We start from the raw sequence: 22,577 nt of genomic DNA on the forward strand, positions 1-22,577 counted from the left end.
GCCCTGTGTCTCTGCCTCTGTCACTCCAGCAGCTCACTGCCCATGTCCCTCCAGTAGTGACATGCCCTGTGTCTCTGCCTCTGTCACTCCAGCAGCTCACTGCCCATGTCCCTCCAGTAGTGCCATGCCCTGCATCTCTGCCTCTGTCACTCCAGCAGCTCAATGCCGATGTCCCTCCAGTAGTGCCATGCCCTGCATCTCTGCCTCTGTCACTCCAGCAGCTCACTGCCCATGTCCCTCCAGTAGTGCCATGCCCTGTGTCTCTGTCACTCCAGCAGCTCACTGCCCATGTCCCTCCAGTAGTGACATGCCCTGTGTCTCTGCCTCTGTCACTCCAGCAGCTCACTGCCAATGTCCCTCCAGTAGTGCCATGCCCTGTGTCTCTGTCACTCCAGCAGCTCACTGCCCATGTCCCTCCAGTAGTGCCACGCCCTGTGTCTCTGCCTCTGTCACTCCAGCACCTCACTGCCGATGTCCCTCCAGTAGTGACATGCCCTGTGTCTCTGCCTCTGTCACTCCAGCACCTCACTGCCGATGTCCCTCCAGTAGTGACATGCCCTGTGTCTCTGCCTCTGTCACTCCAGCAGCTCACTGCCGATGTCCCTCCAGTAGTGCCATGCCCTGTGTCTCTGTCACTCCAGCAGCTCACTGCCCATGTCCCTCCAGTAGTGCCACGCCCTGTGTCTCTACCTCTGTCACTCCAGCACCTCACTGCCCATGTCCCCCCAGTAGTGCCATGCCCTGTGTCTCTGCCTCTGTCACTCCATAAGCTCACTGCCGATGCCCCTCCAGTAGTGCCATGCCCTGCATCTCTCCAGCAGCTTCCCAACCTCTCTTTGGGCGGGATTCTCTAAAATCCGCAGCCCTCTTCGCCCGGCATTGCATTTCTAATGACCGCATATTCTCTAAAATATGAAGTCATTAACGCAAGGGACAGCTCTTGCGATAAGAGCTGTCCCTTGCGATGCGGCGCCATTGCTGGACTTCCAGGTCTATGACCCGGGAGTCCGTCTGCGCATGCGCAGACTGATGCGCCGGCCGCAGGGCATGCTGGGAGGGATCCGTGACGGATCCCTCACACACCGCTGCGGTAAGAAGCCCATAGGCTTCTGCAGGGAACAGCCAGCTTTTGCTGGCGATTCCCTCCGCAGCGGTGACACTGCGGAGGGGGGTTAGAGAATACAGAAATGCGGTAAAAACCCCGATAACGGGGTTTTTACCGCATTTCTGTGATAGAGAATCTCGCCCTTTGTGCCTACAGTCCACTCTCACCTTCAGCATGCACAGGGCCCGCTCCCCTTAGTGGCACTTCTTCACTTTAGCGGCCATGACGGTATGACATCAAATACGCCGTGCCAGAAAAGAAAGAAGCTGGGAACTGAGGAGGGGGCAAGTGTCGATTGAGATACACAGCGTGTGTGAGCACCAGGAGAGGTGGGCCACAGACGGAGGAAAACTATGGATCCATCAGCAGCTGAGGAAGTGGGAGGTGGATGCAGATTATCAGTGACCACCACCTGCATCTTCTATTCACTTCAGCGGAAGGGTGGGCTTTTCTGTTGGAAGGGCCAAGGTGGAGGTGGAACCACCCCCCCCCCCCCCCCACACGCACTTTGACCTCTGACAATGCATATGATAAATGTAGTCTATGGACCTCAGGCACACGGAACAGTAAGTGGGTTTACTAAAGAAAACGACATTAGCAAAACATAAAATAATTTATTTAAATATTGTCATTACCTGTAAACATATTTTTATATGTCCCACACAACATTACACAGCTCATTTTAAAAAACACTATTTTCCCTAAAGCATCTTCAGTTGACCTATGGCTCTTATTGTAATCTTCCTACATGCAGAAGAATTCGCAATAATATGCAGCTTGTGACTAATAATTGTGATCATTATCAATTACCAATACTAGAATGTAACATTTTGTATATTATGTGCAATGTTGTAAATTCAAAGCTTTTTGAATGTAATATGAAAATTTTTTATTGTATTTATGTTTCAGTAAAAACATTTTTTCTTAAATCCATTAAGAGAGCAGGTACGGTGGGGTAGATGCATGAAGCATTGATAAGGGAGGAGTGGCCCTTGGCAACCAATTAGCACTGAAGTAACATCTATAATTTGCATAATATCAAATGATACAGAGCAGCTGATTGGTTGCCATGGGCCACTTCTCCTCTGGCTCACGTCTCCTCCCTTATCACTGCTTCATACATCTACCCACAGCCCTTCCTATCCAGCAAAGCAATCTAGTGATTGTCAACAGTTTTATGGGCTAAATTGTAAAGCGGTTACCAAAATCTTTAATCTCCCTCTGATGGCCTCTACCATACCCTCCAACATGACCCATTCCATTAGGTACAAAATGCTCTGTTCCTTGACTTCCCTGTCAGTGGCAGTTACAGATGTGAGCCTGCAGCACAGTCCAATATTCAAAAAGGGGAGTCACACCTACTGCCACCCCAAACATCACTGTCCTGGACTCACTGGCAGTTGATGTGACCCCCCCTCTTTGAATATTGGACTGTGCTGGAGCCCCACCTCTGTAACTGCCACTGGCAGGAAAGTCCAGGAACAGAGCATTTTGTACCTAATGGAATGGGTCATGTTGGAGGGTATGCCTCTACCCATTCCACTAGGTGGTGGGAAGAGAGATTTGCTTTAAAATATATTGGGCGGGATGTATTCATATACATCGCCGCCCTTCGCCATGCCCCCCCGCCGCAATGCCATATGTACTAACATATGACTGAGGCCCCCCGCGATACCTGTAATGTGGTCTGCGGGGGGTCTCCGTCACCTCCTGGGAGCCTGCTTCTCCCCTGCAGCCGGGACAGCTCAGCGTAGCTGTCCCCGGCGCCTCCTCCCCCACCTGCAGCCAGAAGGACGTCGGCTGCTTTGCTAGGGGGAGAAAGGGCTTACCTTCCGGGGTCCAGGAGGACCTTAAGAAGGTAAGCCCAAGGGAGGGGGAGAGGGGGGTCGGCGAGGCGGCGGGGTTGCAGCAGAGGTGGCGGGCGGTGAAAAGAAGCCCATATGCTTCTATAGGGTATCGCCACCCAAAGGTGGCGATACCCTGCCCGGCGATATCGGTGCGGCCGGGTAATAGTACATGGGAAATGTGGTAAAACAGGGGTTTTACCGGATTTTCCCCTTAGTACATCCCACCCATTAAGTGGTAGAAAAATTCAACTTACAAACTGTCTACAGACAATAAGCTAATATTGTAATCCTAAAGCGTATTTAACAATGAATGATTAAACTTCTTGCGTATGCTAAATTGTGCTGCAGCCAATCAACTCCAGTCAGTTTTAAAACTCATGACAGTTAGCAGTCAAGCAAATGGCATTTAGGAACCAATTGGCAGGAGCACCAATTATAATACACAGCGCGCTTTGTCATTAACGAGTTTTATCACCCATTAGTAAATGGGCCGCCTCATGCTTAATATTGACCACACAAAGGGGGAGATGTATCGATCCTTCAAGAGAGATAAAATGCAAAAGTTGCCTATAACCAGGGCCGGTGCAAGGAATCTCAGTGCCCCTGGCCCCCCGGTGGAATGCCGCCACCCTGCTCCATAGGGGGGGGGGGGGGCTACCCCCGTTGACTTGCTCCGGCACTGCTCACCTGGCTCCATGGTGGGGGTGGGGTGCAGCCGCTGCTGACCTGCTCCCAAGTGCCACCCTCCAGTGCCCTGCGCCCACAGGCAAATGCCTAAAGCTGCCTAGTGCTGGCACCGGCCCTGCCTATAACAACCAATCAGTTTCTAACATTTTATAGATAAATGGTTGCCATGGGCAACTTCTAGAATACATTTATTTGTAAGGTTTGATACATTTCCTTTAAAGGCTGATACATCAGTTTAGCCTGAACATATAAGAACTGAGTCATTGTCCAACTGGCCATACACACAGGCCACCTATATGGATGAGGTCTAATTGTTTGCCAGCAATAGATTTATATTCACATTACATCGGCACATAGATAAAAGAGTCTGTCTCTCACTGGAACCTAGTGGGTAGCAGTTACTACCTTAAAATTGTGTATTAATCTCTATATCATTTTAATGTCCTCCATTGTAAAGTGCCAAGTAAACTAATCCCTAAATAAATATAGAAATGTAACAACATACATCTATGAAGGTGCTTTCAAGCTAGTGTCATATTGTAAGGGTCATTTGTGTCACCAGCTGGCACATTCATGGTGTCTCTGCAATACGTTACTTAGAAAGTGCTGTAATGGTGAAGGCCACATCAAGTACAATACTGGAACCATAGTATCGTAGTGCAATAACAATGGAGTCAGTTCTATCAGATTCAACCTTTCATGACCTGTAATTGTGTAGATCTAGAGGAAGGCAGGAGCGTAGTCTCTAGGACCTCTTTACATGGTGGCTTTCTTGTAGACCCTCATAGTCCTGTGGTCAAATGTGTCTTTCATTCTCTCACAGCATGTTAGTTGCAGGAGGTAGATCTTCAACCAAGCCAAAAAGAACATCTAATCCATCTTCAAGCTTCCTAACTCTGGTTCACAACTCCAATCTAGACGCAAACGTAATGTGTGCCAAATGAGGAATTTCTCAAGCATGATACATCCAATCAACCAGAAGGGGGCATACTCCAATGTAATCAGGCCCTTGTAGTTGTATTTAAAGTGACTGTAGTCCCAGGGGCAGGCACCCAAACTCCTCAGCAACCATCCAGAGCTGAATTCACAGAGATACACCCAAAGGGTGTACAAGAGGGAACGCACAAGGAAGCCACAGTGGAGCCTCAAAGCTAGGTACATATGCTCAACTCCCAGCATGGCAACTCCATAGATAAAGAGTGCCCAAACACTGGAGACACCACGAAACCTCCAGTCTCTGCTGACAGTAAAGTCGTAGAAAGCAGTGAAGAGGACTTCACAGACGTAGCCATGGATGGCGTATATGTAGAGGCGATGAAGGATGCACAATGGTTCTGCTGACTCCATGATGAGGGCACCTGTGGACGAGGAGAAGAAAGAGCCAAGGAGTGAGATGTTCCGTCCAAGCTGCTGGCAATTACATTGAGCCTGCTGCATGGTCCGACAGTCAAATTATATTATCAGTGTCATTATTATGCATGGGTTAAACTGGATAAGGTCCAGCCATTAGGTGCTTAGGCTGAGCGGTCTGATCACTTCCAGCATTCATGGGTTCTGGTAGCAGAGAAAGGTGATATGATCTCCCACTGATCGTATTTAACAACATGCCCAATAATTCAATCAATTTCAGGGGAACATTATTGCACATGATTGCCCTACACATACAGCAATATAAAGCCAGTTGCTTGACATCGGTATCTAGTCATGGTTGACAATGTCTTGGTCGACAGACAACAGGTTGATCATTATTGGTCGATAGGCAATAGGTCGACACACAAAAACGTTGACATGCTAATGGTGAACCAAAAAAAAAGGTTGACATGAGTCTATCATTATTTACTAGATAAAGGTGCTGTGATATGCAGTGTGTGCCCTGTCACCTGTACAGGTAGGATAGGAGATAAAGGTGCTGCGATATGCTGTGTTTGTCCTGCTACCTGTACAGGTAGGATAGGATTTAAAGGTGCTACAATATGCTGTGTATGTCCTGTCACCTGTACAGGTAGGATAGGAGATAACGGTGCTGCGATATGCTGTGTATGTCCTGTCATCTGTACAGGTAGGATAGGAGATAAATGTGCTACGATATGCTGTGTATGTCCTGTCACCTGTACAGGTAGGATAGGAGATAAAGGTTCTACGATATGCTGTATATGTCCTGTCACCTGTACAGGTAGGATAGGAGATAAAGGTGCTGCGATATGCTGTGTATGTCCTGTCACCTGTACAGGTAGGATAGGAGATAACGGTGCTGCGATATGCTGTGTATGTCCTGTCACCTGTACAGGTAAGATAGGAGATAAAGGTGATATGATATGCTGTGTATGTCCTGTCACCTGTACAGGTAGGATAGGAGATAACGGTGCTGCGATATGCTGTCTATGTCCTGTTACCTGTACAGGTAGGATAGGAGATAAAGGTGATATGATATGCTGTGTATGTCCTGTCACCTGTACAGGTAGGATAGGAGATAAAGGTGCTATGATATGCTGTGTATGTCCTGTTACCTGTACAGGTAGGATAGGAGATAAAGGTGATATGATATGCTGTATTTGTCCTGTTACCTGTACAGGTAGGATAAGAGATAAAGGTGCTGCGATATGCTGTGTATGTCCAGTCACCTGTACAGGTAGGATAGGAGATAAATGTGCTGCGATATGCTGTGTGTGTCCTGTCACCTGTACAGGTAGGATAGGAGATAAAGGTGATATGATATGCTGTGTATGTCCTGTCACCTGTACAGGTAGGATAGGAGATAAAGGTGCTACGATATGCTGTGTATGTCCTGTCATCTGTACAGGTAGGATAGGAGATAAATGTGCTACGATATGCTGTGAATCTCCTGTTACCTGTACAGGTAGGATAGGAGATAAAGGTTCTACGATATGCTGTGAATCTCCTGTTACCTGTACAGGTAGGATAGGAGATAAATGTGCTACGATATGCTGTGAATCTCCTGTTACCTGTACAGGTAGGATAGGAGATAAATGTGCTACGATATGCTGTGAATCTCCTGTTACCTGTACAGGTAGGATAGGAGATAAAGGTTCTACGATATGCTGTGAATCTCCTGTTACCTGTACAGGTAGGATAGGAGATACAGGTGCTATGATACTAGGCTGTGTATGTCCTGTCACCTGTACAGGTAGGGTAGGAGATAAAGGTGCTGTGATATGCTGTATATGCCCTGTCACCTGTACAGGTAGGATAGGATATAAAGGTGCTGCAATATGCTGTGTATGTCCTGTCACCTATACAGGTAGGATAGAAGATAAAGGTGCTGCGATCTGCTGTGTGTGTCCTGTCACTTGTACAGGTAGGATAGGAGATAAAGGTGCTGCGATATGCTGTGTTTGTCCTGCTACCTGTACAGGTAGGATAGGAGATAAAGGTGCTACGACATGCTGTGTATGTCCTGTCATCTGTACAGGTAGTATAGGAGATAAAGGTGCTACGATATGCTGTGTATGTCCTGTCATCTGTACAGGTAGGATAGGAGATAAAGGTGCTACGATATGCTGTGTATGTCCTGTCATCTGTACAGGTAAGATAGGAGATAAAGGTGCTACGATATGCTGTGAATCTCCTGTTACCTGTACAGGTAGGATAGGAGATAAATGTGCTACGATATGCTGTGAATCTCCTGTTACCTGTACAGGTAGGATAGGAGATAAAGGTTCTACGATATGCTGTGAATCTCCTGTTACCTGTACAGGTAGGATAGGAGATACAGGTGCTATGATACTAGGCTGTGTATGTCCTGTCACCTGTACAGGTAGAGTAGGAGATAAAGGTGCTGTGATATGCTGTATATGCCCTTTCACCTGTACAGGTAGGATAGGATATAAAGGGGCTGCAATATGCTGTGTATGTCCTGTCACCTATACAGGTAGGATAGAAGATAAAGGTGCTGCGATCTGCTGTGTGTGTCCTGTCACTTGTACAGGTAGGATAGGAGATAAAGGTGCTGTGATATGCTGTGTGTGTCCTGTCACCTGTACAGGTAGGATAGGAGATAAAGGTGCTACGATATGCTGTGTATGTCCTGTCACCTGTACAGGTAGGATAGGAGATAAAGGTGCTACGATATGCTGTGTATCTCCTGTCACCTGTACAGGTAGGATAGCAGATAAAGGTGCTACGATATGCTGTGTATGTCCTGTCACCTGTACAGGTAGGATAGGAGATAAAGGTGCTACGATATGCTGTGTATGTCCTGTCACCTGTACAGGTAGGATAGGAGATAAAGGTGCTACGATATGCTGTGTATCTCCTGTCACCTGTACAGGTAGGATAGCAGATAAAGGTGCTACGATATGCTGTGTATGTCCTGTCACCCGTACAGGTAGGATAGGAGATAAAGGTGCTACGATATGCTGTGTATGTCCTGTCACCTGTACAGGTAGGATAGCAGATAAAGGTGCTACGATATGCTGTGTATGTCCTGTCACCTGTACAGGTAGGATAGGAGATAAAGGTGCTACGATATGCTGTGTGTGTCCTGTCACCTGTACAGGTAGGATAGGAGATAAAGGTGCTGTGATATGCTGTATTTGTCCTGTTACCTGTACAGGTAGGATAGGAGATAATGGTGCTACGATATGCTGTATTTGTCCTGTTACCTGTACAGGTAGGATAGGAGATAATGGTGCTACGATATGCTCTGTATGTCCTGTCACCTGTACAGGTAGGATAGGAGATAAAGTTGCTACGATATGCTGTCTATGTCCTGTTTACCTGTACAGGTAGGATAGGAGATAAAGGTGCTACGATATGCTGTGTATCTCCTGTCACCTGTACAGGTAGGATAGGAGATAAAGGTGCTGCGATATGTTGTGTATGTCCTGTCACCTGTACAGGTAGGATAGGAGATAAAGGTGCTACGATATGCTGTATTTGTCCTGTTACCTGTACAGGTAGGATAGGAGATAAAGGTGGTACGATATGCTGTGTATGTCCTGTCACCTGTACAGGTAGGATAGGAGATAAAGGTGGTACGATATGCTGTGTATGTCCTGTCACCTGTACAGGTAGGATAGGAGATATAGGTGCTACGATATGCTGTGTATCTCCTGTCACCTGTACAGGTAGGATAGGAGATAAAGGTGCTGCGATATGTTGTGTATGTCCTGTCACCTGTACAGGTAGGATAGGAGATAAAGGTGCTGTGATATGTTGTGTATGTCCTGTCACCTGTACAGGTAGGATTGGAGATAAAGGTGCTGTGATATGCTGTATATGGACTGTCACCTGTACAGGTAGGATAGGAGATAAAGGTGCTGCGATATGCTGTGTGTGTCCTGTCACCTGTACAGGTAGGATAGGAGATAAAGGTGATATGATATGCTGTGTATGTCCTGTCACCTGTACAGGTAGGATAGGAGATAAAGGTGCTGTGATATGCTGTGTATGTCCTGTCACCTGTACAGGTAGGATAGGAGATAAAGCTGCTGCGATATGCTGTGTATGTCCTGTCACCTGTACAGGTAGGATAGGAGATAAAGGTGATATGATATGCTGTGTGTGTCCTGTCACCTGTACAGGTAGGATAAGAGATAAAGGTGCTGCGATATGCTGTGTATGTTTTGTCACCTATACAGGTAGGATAGGAGATAAAGGTGCTACGATATGCTGTGTATGTCCTGTCACCTGTACAGGTAGGATAGGAGATAAATGTGCTGCGATATGCTGTGTGTGTCCTGTCACCTGTACAGGTAGGATAGGAGATAAAGGTGATATGATATGCTGTGTATGTCCTGTCACCTGTACAGGTAGGATAGGAGATAAAGGTGCTACGATATGCTGTGAATCTCCTGTTACCTGTACAGGTGGGATAGGAGATAAAGGTGATATGATATGCTGTGTATGTCCTGTCACCTGCACAGCTGGAGGCGTAGAGAGAGCTGTAAAGTTCTGTTTTGTTACCTCAGTCACCCGTCCTCAGTGTCAGTGTGTGTGACAGGTCTCCTCAGGTATGTCCACAGTCTTCTCCTTCCCTGCACTGTTTCTTCCACTGATCAATCCTATGTGATGCAAGCCTGATGTGAAGATCTGTCTTATGTACCCACACCTCAGCCCTCCCTCCCCCCTCTGTACCCACACCACACCCCTCCCTGCAATGTGTACCCATAACTCACCCCTCCCTGAATCTTCCCTCTCAGCTGCCAAAAAAGAGTGGCACGGCCAGGATGTACAGTATGTACACACACCAAATACACAAAGCAAATATATACATATAACTCTCTAAACTCATCCGCAGACAGGGAGATGGGAGAATTCTTCTATTATCCAAGGTACTTAAGAGATTGAGGGTGGAAGGGATCATATCTAATATACATAGGCGTTCCTATAATGGGTTCAGTGTGCGTCGTGCCCACGGGCCCCTGGGTCCAAGGGGGCCCACACCATACACATTGCACCCATATATTATGCTTACCCCTTTGAAGTCCTGCGGCGGAATCTTGGCACCGAAGACAGAAATCACTTGAAAAATGGCAGTTGCAGCCATTTCCGAGTGGATATATTCCTTATAAAGAGTTGTCCATGGAAATCACTGTCCCAAAAAATGTTCTTATACAGCATTTGTGTTCAAAAGGTGTGGATCAAAGGATAGACAGTAGCAATACAATGGGAATAGGGGTGGATCACTTTCAAGCGCAGCAGTCAATCTGTATCAACCACTAATGGAGGTCACCACCTTCCAAACAGAGCGTAGAACAAGAAGAATAGTTGGATACACTCCAGCGCAATAATGTATACAACAAAAAAACAGACAATCCCCCTTGAATGACAGATGTTTCTAATGTCCACTGAATAGGTATTATTCTTCATTCCATATGTCCTTAGTTCGGGGATTTCATAAACAACAAAAGGTAGCAATAGTGTAGTAGGTTCAGCACATTTGATGTATACCAACAAGCTCCTCCCACTTTTATGTTTTGTAACAGGTTTCTTGCAAAATTGTGCTCAGTTACAAAACTTCCACCAGAAGCCGACTCCAGTCTTGTGCAAAAACAAAAACCTTTTATTCAGGTTGCTCAAATACAAGGATACGAATAAACAACCAGGGAGGTTAGGCCCTGCCTCACTCCTTTATACTCAATCAGGAAGCCCTCAAGTCCCAGCGTCCTGACACTAGTGCCCCAGTCTTCTTATCACACTGTCCCTAGCAGACCTATCACCTGGACACAAACTGCCATCAGGAGCCCGGATAAATGGGAGAGACTCTGCTTTATACCCAGCAGCCAGGTGCTAGCTGATTGAAGCAGCTTCTTGTGCTAAGAAGCCTATAAGACCTGCTCTGGGTCCAATGGATGGGAACCGGGTCCATGCACACTTCCCATCTACCCCTGGGACCCTGAGAAGCTTCCACCAGCCACTCTATCAGTGGCACAAGCCACTATTAAGTCCGTAGGGTTGTTTCCAGGTGGCAAAGTACCTCTCCTGCCACAGTATATATGGGTACTATTCCTAGACGGTGAGTAGATGCGTACCCAACTCACTTTATTACACGAGAAGTAGTTCCCATAGTTGTATCTTTAAAAGGGGAGGGGGCGTACCCTCACTCACAGTGTTCAGGAAAGGATAAATCGCATAAAGGTATCTTTGTAGAGGTGTTATCTAAATGATGCGTACCCCAAACTCACTCAATCGGTGTGTGGTAGACTCCCATAAAGGTATCTTTAAGATGGACAAGTCGAATTTTCTTAAAAACACAGACTTTATTGGAGCACACCTGGAGATGGAGTTCTGGATTTTCCAACGTCCATGGGTATCAAGTGAAATTTCCATGTTGCTCTTGATGGTGGAGTTTTGCAGACCAAACAATAGGGGACCTCCTCTGTATAGACCAACGCGTTTCAAACCTAGATGGTTCTTTTTCAAGCCATTCATTTGCTGGTATTACCAGCAGATGAGCGGTTGGATGGATGGCTTTCCTTAGTGTCCTGTTAGGAAAAATCACTAAAATGGGCGAAAAATGCTCAGCGTGTATGCAGTGTGTATGCAGTGTGTATGCACTGAGCGTTTTCCAGCCCAGTGATCATCGGTCAGCATACACGCTGAGCAAAATCACCCAGTGTGTATGGACCTTTACACTCACACATTATGAACCTGTCACCCTTGTTCCTTTAAACCAGGCATGTCCAACGTTGGCCCTCCAAATGTTTTGAAACTACACATCCCAGCATGCTTTGCCACAGTTTTGCTATTAGAGAATGCAAAGCAAGCTGGGATGTGTAGTTTCAAAACATCTGTAGGGCCAACGTTGGACATGCCTGCTTTAAACTATACAGTACATATTGAGGGAAATTTACTAATATGAAAAACCTAGTTTTTCGTATTAGTATTTTCCCTACGACTGCATACGACTGTTTCAGTCGTATGCAAAGTCGTGTTCCGTAGGGGAATGTACAAAGCAGTCATATACGACTGCTTTGTAACCCTCCGATGGTGGACCATATATACGGCCGCTAATACGAATTCGTACAGGCAGTCTGCACGGATCAGTCAGATCCGTGCAGGCTGCAGAGTGTAAAAAAAAATAGAAAAATAAATTAAAAAAAAAACAGCGTGGGGTCCCCCCCACAGCCGTAACCAGCACCAGGCTGAAAGAGCCGGGGCCGGTAATTAAAAATCAGGGAACCCGACAAATAGGGGTTCCCCGATTTTTAACAACCAGCCCCAGGCTCCAGGTCCGGGGCTGGTTCCCAAAATACGGGGACAAAATGACGGGGTATTTTAAGAACCGTATTTTAAGAACCAGCCCCAGGCCAAACCAGCCAGCAGGGTAATGTCACAGCCGGGGGACACTTATTATATAAGGTCCCGCCGGCCAAAACATTAACCCCCTGACCGGTCAGCCTGGCCAGGGGCCCTGGGGAAGTGGGGACCCCCCCAATAAAGGGGTCCCCCCCCCCTCCAGGACTTACCTGACCAGGCTGAAGCCTGGTGCTGTCCCCGGTGACCCTGGGCGGTGGTCACCGGGCTGATAGTGGTGTAAAAAAAATAGATGAAAAAACTATTGTTTAAAACTGTGGAATTATGAGTCCCAGCAGGGCCGGCCTTAGGCATAGGCAAACTAGGCACTTGCCTAGGGCATTTGGAATGCCTAGGGGCATCAGCAGCTTCTGCTGATTAAAATGATATGCAGCATGCCTATATTCTGTGTGCGAGTGAGGCTGTATCTGCATATGAAATAGTATATTCATGGAAATCACTGTAACATAGCATTCTGTATGCAGGTACAGCCACAGTCACACACAGAATATAGGCAAGCTGCACATCATTTTAATCATCGGAAGCTCCTTGTGTGTGCTGGTCATAACAATGCAAATAAGACAAATTATCATAAAAAAAGGCACCCAACGTTAGCAGAACTGGCCAGGAGCTGCATGGCCTATTGAGACAAGATGTATGAGGAAACATCTGTATCCAAGCAGAGGCAGAGGTCACAGTGTTAGCGGCTGTGCGAGTGCTGTCTGTGGGTGGGTTGGTTGTGCAATAGTGTTCGGCATATGTGTAAGGGGCATTATGTGTGTCATGTATAAATGCATTAATAATGTGCGACATATGTGTAACAGGCATTATGTTTGTCATGTGTATAAGGGCATAAATAATGTGCAAAATATGTGTAATGGGAATTATGTGTGTCATGTGTATAAGGGCATTAATAATGTGCAACATATGTGTAAGGGGCATTATGTGTGTCATTATGTGTATGAAGGGCATTAATAAAGGTTGGCATAATGTGTAAGGGGCATTATGGTTATAAGGACATTAATAATGTGTGTCATGTGTAAGGGGCATTACTGTGTGGTATTATCAGGGGTGCCGAGAAAAAGGGGTAGGGGGTACAAATTACCCAGGCCAAAGTCTGATGGGTGGGCCCAGTGGGGGCCCTGGGCCTCCTCCCCTTAAGTGACAGCAGCAGCTGCAGCTCTTCTCCTCTGGGTTTCAGTGTAGCCATGGAGGTGGTTAAAATACAATATTTTCTCAGGATTTTTTTCTAAGGGTATAATGTGAATAATGTGAGGAGTAATGTATATAAGGTAAAGTGGTACTACATTGTGATGTAACATGAATAAGGGACACCAGCGCATGATATAATATTGAATTGGGGGTAAAATTATGTGGCCATGCCCCTTCCCAGCAAGAACACACCCCTGTTTGGGCTGCGCACCAAATGTGTGCACTGTTTCTATTTAAAAAATTGCGGGTAGGAGCACCAAAATGATGACTGCTATGATGAGGGTTGATGGTGCTGGGAAAGGGGAGCAGGGTCAGAGGCGGAACTAGTGGCGGTGCTTGGGGGCACCAGCCAAAATCTTGCCTAGGGCGTCATTTAGGCTAGGGCCGGCTCTGAGTCCCAGCAAGCCTCCCCAGCAAGCTGGGACTTGGAGAACCACAAGTCCCAGCCTGAGGGGCATTAAAGGGCCTGCTGGGTCTTGTAGTTCCACAGTTAAAAAAAATAGTTAAATAAACACACACTGACACAAAAGAAAATAAAACTTTAATACATCCATTACACACATACTGATACTTACCTTTCTTGATCCCGTAGGTAGCCCTCGGTGTTGGTGTCCTGTGTCATCCTCCAGGTCCATGTCGGCGGTCCGTGTCGTCCTCCAGGTCCATGGCGGTGTCCGGGTCCGAAGTAATCCATGTTGGAGCTGTGGAAGGAAATCCTACTCACCTGGTCCTGTGCTGAAGATGTCTTCTCTTGGTCCGACGTAGTCCAGATAATCTTCAAGCTGTCGCCGGTCCCCGCACTGTCCGCATCGCACTGAGGAGAGATGCAGAGATATTTCATACTCGGCGCCTTTCCTCAGAATGATTCCATTGGCCGCCTAGCGGCCAATCAGGAGCCAAGAAAGTCGGCTCCTGATTGGCCGCTAGGCGGCCAATGGAATCATTCTGAGGTTAGGCCAGGCTGACCGGTCAGGGGGTTAATGTTTTGGCCGCGGGACCTTATATAATAAGTGTCCCCTGGCTGTGACATTACCCTGCTGGCTGGTTGTGCCTGGGGCTGGTTCTTAAAATACGTGGGACCCCTAGTCATTTTGTCCCCCGTATTTTGGGAACCAGCCCCGGACCTGGAGCCTGGGGCTGGTTGTTAAAAATCGGGGAACCCCTATTTGTCGGGTTCCCTGATTTTTAATTACCGGCCCCAGCTCTTTCAGCCTGGTGCTGGTTACAGCTGTGGGGGGGACCCCACGCTGTTTTTTTTTTATATTTATTTATTTTCTATTTTTTTTAAACTAAAGCCTGCACAGATCTGACTGATCCGTGCCGGCTAAAGTCAAATATGACAGGGAAAGCAAGGTGTATTTTCCTGTCGTATTTGCATGCCTGTTTTACACCAATTAGCAGCCGTATTATCAATACGTCTGCTTAGTAAATCAGGAACCACCATTCTTTTGAAAGGTGATTCCTGTCGTATCCTATCGATGGTGTAGACATTCGTATTTGTAAATACAAATACGAATGTGCCATCTTTAGGAATACGAATTTTTGTTTTTTCGGGATAGTAAATCCCGAAAATACAAATGTGTAAAAAATAGGTGTATTTCTGCCTACGAATACACCTATTTTTTATGAATCCATTTTGGTAAATTTCCCCCATTATGTGAAGACATGTGAAGCCATGTGAAGCAGTCCTACTCAACAATTTCTCCAGTGTAAAAGGGTCAACCCGGGTCTTAAATCCTGGGTTGCCAACCCTGTTCGGCAGTGGGGTCCAGGCTCCTGTGTAAAAGGGTTGCGTTACCCCAGGAATCTCACCGTGGTTGCTTCTAGCGTTGAACCCTTAACTGATGCAGGAAGCCTGCAGTGTGATTGGTGTTTCAGGGTCATCTGACCTGAGTCCAGGGGCGTAACTATAGCACAGCAGCCCCCACGACCGCGGGGGGGGGGGGGGGGGGGCGCTGTGCATGTGCGGGCGCCGGGGGCTGCAGTGCTATAGTTACACCCCGCTGCCCCGCCGCCATCCCCCGCAGTCTTTACCTGTCAGTGTCTTCTTCAGTACGCGCTGGTCCCGGCTCCCTTCTTCTGCTGTGAGGACCACAACAAAATGTCTGCCCCAATGTAGCAGACAGTTCTCTGAAACTGTCTGCTGCATGGGGGCGGACATTTTGTGGTGGTCCTCACAGCAGAAGAAGGGAGCCGGGACCAGCGTGTACTGAGCGTAGGTAAGACTGCGGGGGATGGGGGGGATTGCATGGGCGGCGAGGCGGGGGGTGGTGCGGGCGGGGGTTGGTGCGGTGGTGCGGGCGGGGGTTGGTGCGGCAGGGTGCGTGGGTGGGCGCCCTCCCTTTAACGGCGGGGGGGGGCCCAAAAGCTAGTTACGCCACTGCCTGAGTCACACTAAAATAATATAGAGAGATGGCTCACCGACACTTGTGGATGATATCCAAGTGTCAAGCTCATGTTATGAGTATGTGAAAGGCAAGCTGGTAGATGAATTCATACAGAAAGCAGGGAGCATAAGCAACGACAAGGATTAAGGTGGCATGATGTGGCCCACTTTACCTTTCTCAAATGTAGACTGGCAGAGTGGAAGGTAACGTATAAAAAAAAAAGTCCAAAAAATTTGAAACAAATGTGAGAAACTCATGCCGACCTTTTCGCCATGTCGACCAAATGTATTTCAACCATATGGTGTCAACATACCGACTGTCGACTTAGACATTATTAGCCATTCGGATACTATTTGGTAGGAGTGGGTCCATTACATATGTTACACTATGGCAGACCTCTCCAGCTGTTGTGAAACTACAAGTCCCAGCATGAACTGCAACAGATTCGCTATTATGGAATGCTAGAACTGTGGCAATGCATGCTGGGCTGTGTGGTTTCACAACATCTGGAGAGCCACCCGGTGTCCGGGCCTGGAATATGGCATAACAAACACCCAACGTGAAGAGTTTACAAGGTCTAATACATTTCTATTAATACTGTGTTCGTTTTCTATATAGAGCATTTTTTCTAACTGTCTATTTCCATGTATGCTTCCTCTATTGCCAACCGGTTCAGTTTAGCTGTTATACAGAGGTATAGTATATGTTAGAGCATATTATTATTAACCCTTTGAGTGCCAACACCTCTGTGAGAGATGGACAAAATATCCGCTAAAAATGCCGGTTTCGCTCACATTTGTTATATAAATTCAAATAAAAAAATGTGCAGTAAAAAATAGATTACATTTCTTATATAAGGGAAACATCTGATGATTTGGTCATTCTGATGAATAAAAATGATTGTTTAGTAATGTTCACATTTATTTTGCCAAATTAAATTGGCACTCAAAGGGATAATAATAATAATAATAATAATAATAATAATAATAATAATAGACATTTACCTCATATTATTTCCAAATGTACATATCCCCTGAACGCACCATGTCAGGATAGAGATCCCTTTTTATCAAGCATCACAACTGTACCGCTAAAGGGCAAATGTGTAACAATCTTACAGGCCCCACCCAGACTGTGGGAGTGGCTGGAACTCAGGATTCGAACTTACAAATTAACCCATTTGGCACCAGTGCAAAACTCCAAAAAAGAAAATACACAGAGTACAAAAAAGTATGAAACAAAATACTCCATTGCCAGTTTAATAATAAATATATATATATATATATTTTTTTTAACATCAATATTTTTATTGAAGTGGTTGTTTCTGAACAAATGTTTAAAAGGAGGGGGTACAGAAAGTAGAAAGGGGAGGGGGAGTACATAGTGGGGATAACATACTTAGATTTCAAAGTCATATTATACAATTTGGCAGAAATAATATGATAGCAAATCCAGTACATTGAATACATAAAACATAAACATAGGTGATGGGATACATAGTTTAAGGGGTATTGGGCACCATGGTACATATATAACCTCAGAACAAAGTTAAGGATAGGCAGGATGGAGTACATTCTGGGGACAGCAATACTAGAGCAATAATAGAGGAATCATGTAGGATTTGGAGACAGTGACGATGTAGATTGGGTATCAGATTGGGGCAAGACAGTTTAATCAACAGTGAGTCCCACACTGTGAGGGAGGCCCTAGTGGAGGGAAGAAGTGTTTGTAGGTTGGGCCTCTATTCTAAATAAGTCCTCCGTGGGGATCGATACATGAGACCTCTCGAGGTCCGTCCATCGTTGCTCAGAGTGTTTGTCGAAGAAAGTTTTTATCTGGGCCAACTTGCAGGCATTGTGGTAAAGGGTCAAGTCTGGTAGGGTTAAGCCACCTTTAGCTCTGTAGAGAATCATTCTGGATCGGGCTATCTTGGGGGGGGGGGGGGGGGGACACAACCATATGTGTTTGAGTAAAATCGAGGTGCAGGAGGTCAGCTCTTTTTTTGGGAAAACATATTCTACGAAATAAGTACATTAATTTGGGTAATAAAGACATTTTAAATGCAGACATGTGGCCTAGCCATGAAATATCAGAGAGAGTAGTTAAGGACTGGAGAAGGGGAGGCAAATTAACTTCAAATACTTTCTTGGTGTCCGCTGGGATATTAATGCCTAGATATTTGATAGATACTGTTTGCCAGACAATAGTGGAAGTGAACTAGCTAAATTAATGGGGAGGGCATCGGTTTTCGTGGTGTTAACTTTGTAATACAATGCTTTACCGAAGGAGTCTAGAGTGTCATAGAGTTGGGTAGGGTGTGGACTGGGTCTGAGACAAAAAGGATATACGTTCTTTGGTGGTGAAGAAGTGGACACGGAGGATAGTGTCTCTAGGAAGAGCTGAAGAGACCTTGCGAGGTCTAGGGAGGCGATGAACATGATCAATCAAAAGTTCCTTCTCGTCAGCAGTTGGTAGTAGTTTGCGGAACAGAGTGGGAACATAGTTGCCTAATTCAGAGTTGGATACAGAATCTGGGATCCCTCTGATCTTAATATTGTTTCTTCTGGTTCTATCTTCCAGGTCTACTAGCTTGTTCTTGAACGCCTCGATCTCTGTTTGTTGTTGGTTGTATGAAGAGATTAGATCGTTGTGGGAGGCCACAAATTCCTCCATTTTCTTTTCAAGATGTGATCGCCAATAGCAACCAATTCTGTTTTTACCTCTCGAATTGTGGAAGTCAGGTCTTTGGTGAGTTCAGATTTAAAGGTAGACAGAATGTGGCAAAGGGTTCTGACTGTAATTGGAGCATCAGGGTCGCAGTCAGCTCCCATTGCAGAGAGTGGTGAGTCAGAGTCATACAGTGGCGAAGTTGCAACAGGAGCAGATGTAGGAGGGCTGGAGGGAACTCACGCGTTCTGTATGGATCTGCGAGCAGGAAAGGAAACCCTTGGAGGGAGGGTCTCTTTAGACTTCTTGGAGGGCATGATGAGAGGGTAAGGAAGTTGATTGATCGTAGTGTCCGAGCAGGGCAGAGTTAGCTTCCATATGGCAGTTGAGGGGTTGGGGACAGCATGGGTGCCAATGCACCGTAAGGCAGAGTTACATCATGTAAAACCGTACTTATGGATCACGGTTGAGGATATGTATAGTACCCAGAGCAATGGGGAGAGTCAGCTGTGCAGAGGGTTAGCACAGTATGTATAGTATAAATGATACAAGTGGGATGTCAACAGCAGTGACAGGAGATGGCACAGTGACTGAAGGAATCGTTAAATGAGAGTGCCATATACAGTATGTTTGACTCCTATAGGATTATATTGAGGGAGGCCTAGTTAAGATGGCCGCCGTGGATGGGAAGGGCAATAATCAAATATATTAAATTGATTTATTTAGATCAGTGGTATGGTGGTGATGATGATTTTTTTCTGGCACTGGTGCTGCGGCGGCTTCTGGGATCAGACCTCTCTGATCGCGCAGTGCTGTTTCTTTCTGAGGCTCAAACAGTATCTTCTACACATGCACAGAAGCACTGTACACGGCCATAATATAATAGCCACATAGGAGCTGCTACGCACAACCACCCGCAGCGTCACCCCGCGGCTCCGAGTCCAGACTCCAGCTAGCTGCCCAGCACTCCCAGCCCAGGCCCTGTCTCAGAGGAGGAGGTAAGAGCTCAGGGCACAGTGATTATATTGGAGATGGGGCCAGCAGAGAATAGTGTGGGGGGGAGATTTCAGTGCTCATATGTGTCAAAATATTTCAAAAGGGAATGTACAAAATGGGATTGGCTTTTATTTTTTACTGACTGGGTTTTTAGGCCACTCCCCCTTGCCACCAGGCCACACCACCAAATTTCAGGCATACGAGTTGCTAGTTCCGCCACTGGCCACCCTGCTAGTCTGTTTAGGTTTTCTCCTTGTTCCCTGATGGTGATCATCATTACAATTGTGACAACTGTCAATTGTTTTTCTAATTTGGTTTATTTTTGTTGTTTTTAATGTTTTTATTTTATTCTGTGCATTTATCTCTTTGACCATATTTGCACTCACCTACTTTATTTCCACAGATTAACTTTCACTTTTACACCCACTCACATACACACCATACAGTTATTTCCATAACACTCATATATCAGATGTAAGATCTACCCATACCTTCCGACATTATCCATGTCCCAGTCAAGACCCCTCTGTGTGGCCAAAAAGGGTGCTTGCAGAGGTGGATTTTTCACAATGCAACCTAGGCACCTGCCTAGGGCCCAGAAGAGCCAAGGGGCCCCATAAAGATATCCTGGCTGTCCAAATCATTACTGCATGATGTTATCACATCACCCTCCCAAAGACGCTTTGATTTTCTCTGATTGGATAAAAATGTTTGGACACACAAAATGGTTTCATCCTCTGTATACAGGCAGTCAGGTTCCTATAAATATGATATAGGTATAAAAACTACTTCAAAAAGACCTAGAGCTTGATGCAGATTTGTACGCAATGCTGATGATCACGCAGCTGATTGTGCATGCATTCAAAATCATCGATGGTTTATGGCCGATGTTAAATACTTTTGCCATTGACGGGGGAGAACTAGATGGTTTCCCTACATCGATGGCACAGCAAAACTGATGTTTTGCTTTTTTTTTTTTTTAAAAGTGCGGGGACACGGAGCATAGCTCTGCCCCTGAAACCCACGAAGCCCCGCCAACGTGTTTTGATTGGCCCGCAGGCCAATCACTCAAACATTATAGAGGACCATCAATATATAAAACTATTGGTACTTGTGAGTTATCCGGGCGTCCGATTTTTAAATCGGGTCGGATCGGGACATCGCATCGCATGCGACCATCGGATGCGATGCGATGCGATGCGATGACCCGATTTTTCCATAGGAATCAATGTTAAAATGGACTGAGTCCATTTTAACATGGAATTCAATGGGAAAAAGGGGTCCTTTTCATACCCCTACTATCCAAGTGGGCATGGAGTTGGATATAAACCTGTGGCGAGCGTAGCGAGCCACCGAGCCCGAAGCGTGGCGAGCATAGCGAGCCCCGCGAGGGGACACGGAATACCGTCCCCTCGCGGGGCTCGCTTCGCTCGCCATGCTTCGGGCTCGGTGGCTCGCTACGCTCGCCACAGGTTTATATCCAACTCCATGCCCACTTGGATAGTAGGGGTATGAAAAGGACCCCTTTTTCCCATTGAATTCCATGTTAAAATGGACTCAGTCCATTTTAACATTGATTCCTATGGAAAAATCGGGTCATCGCATCCGATGGTCGCATGCGATGCGATGCGATATCGCATCGCATCGCATCTGATTGTATGCCTTAACTTAAGGCATACAATCAAAAAATCGGACGCCCAGATAACTCACAAGTACCAAACTATTGATAGTCACTCATTGAATAGTTTTACACTATTGATGGCCAGTTGCACTTTTGTCATCAATGGCAACCATTTATGGCAAAGGCACCGATGGCCATCCCTAGCTGGCTGCAATGAGTAGCAAAAATACAGTGCTATGGATTAGGGGAGGGAGGGAGGAGGGCCCCAATAAATCTAAATCCACCTCTGGGTGCATGACCGAGGCAAAGGGGGTTAGTGATTCCAGGAGAATGAGTTGATTGTGAGCTATGTTGTTTTCATCACTGTGGGGCATACTGGTATGCCTCCAGTCCAGTGCTGCCATCAAAAATTTTGGGGTCCGGGACTCATTTCCAGTTTGGGTCCCTGGGTCCCCCCATCTCACTTGACTTACCGTAACCCGGCTCCTGCTCCCTCATCTCCTCTTCCCCTGAGCTGCAGCCCGGAGGTCCCAGAGCACAGGCTTCTTCAACTCAGAATGCCGGCGGCCAATTAAAATGCAGCACCGGCTGGTGAGCCAATCAGAGCTTGTGTACCAGCAGCCACTCTGATTGGCTGCCGGTACGCGAGCTCTGATTGGCTCAAAAGCCGGTGCAGCATTTTATTTGGCCGTCGGCGTCCTGGGTTTAATAAGCCTGAGCTCTGGGACCACAGCGGAGGCAATCAGGGGGTTGCGGTGGGCAAAATGAGCTGCGCGTGCCCTTCCAGAGGCCGAGTCTCGGGACAACAGTGCCCACAGCACCCCCCTATTGGCGGCCCTGCTCCAGTCCCTCTGCATCTATTCACCACTGCTCTGCTAAGTGACCGGGAGTTTCCCAACTGACCCCGCACCGTGATGGACTGCAGGTGGGACAGTGAGACAGTCCCAAAAAAAGGTGACCGAAGTTATTTTACTGTGTACTGGTAAATAGTGACATTAGGCCTGATTCATTTTTGTAAATAAAGCAAAAAAAACCAAAAAAAAACACAACAACAACAAGTAACTAAATTGCGGTGCAAGGGGAACAAAAACATTTACATTGTTTCTGTGCAGGGTAAATACTTTCTGGTTTTGCATGTAACCCACAAATATTAGACAGCTTTTATTTTGACGCTGAAATGTGCTAGTGTATATAGATTGTAAGCTCCACTGGTTTAGGGACTGACGTGAATGTTCTCTGTAAAGCGCTATAGAACATGTGTGCGCTATATAAATAACTGGTAATAAATAATAACGATC

General features: G+C 46.4%; 1 long non-coding RNA gene across 1 annotated transcript; it reads right to left on the bottom strand.

The window, feature by feature from the left end:
* Positions 1-1,704: 1,704 nt before the first annotated feature.
* On the bottom strand, positions 1,705-17,079 carry LOC146036720 (uncharacterized). Its single transcript, XR_014460943.1, has 3 exons — positions 17,000-17,079; positions 2,634-4,997; positions 1,705-2,334 (listed from the first exon to the last, which is right to left on the bottom strand). It is a non-coding gene; the product is annotated as an uncharacterized LOC146036720 (long non-coding RNA).
* Positions 17,080-22,577: the final 5,498 nt, after the last annotated feature.

This window comes from Crinia signifera, chromosome 9, assembly GCF_055691185.1.
Source record: "Crinia signifera chromosome 9, ASM5569118v1, whole genome shotgun sequence".
NCBI classification, from domain to species: domain Eukaryota; kingdom Metazoa; phylum Chordata; class Amphibia; order Anura; family Myobatrachidae; genus Crinia; species Crinia signifera.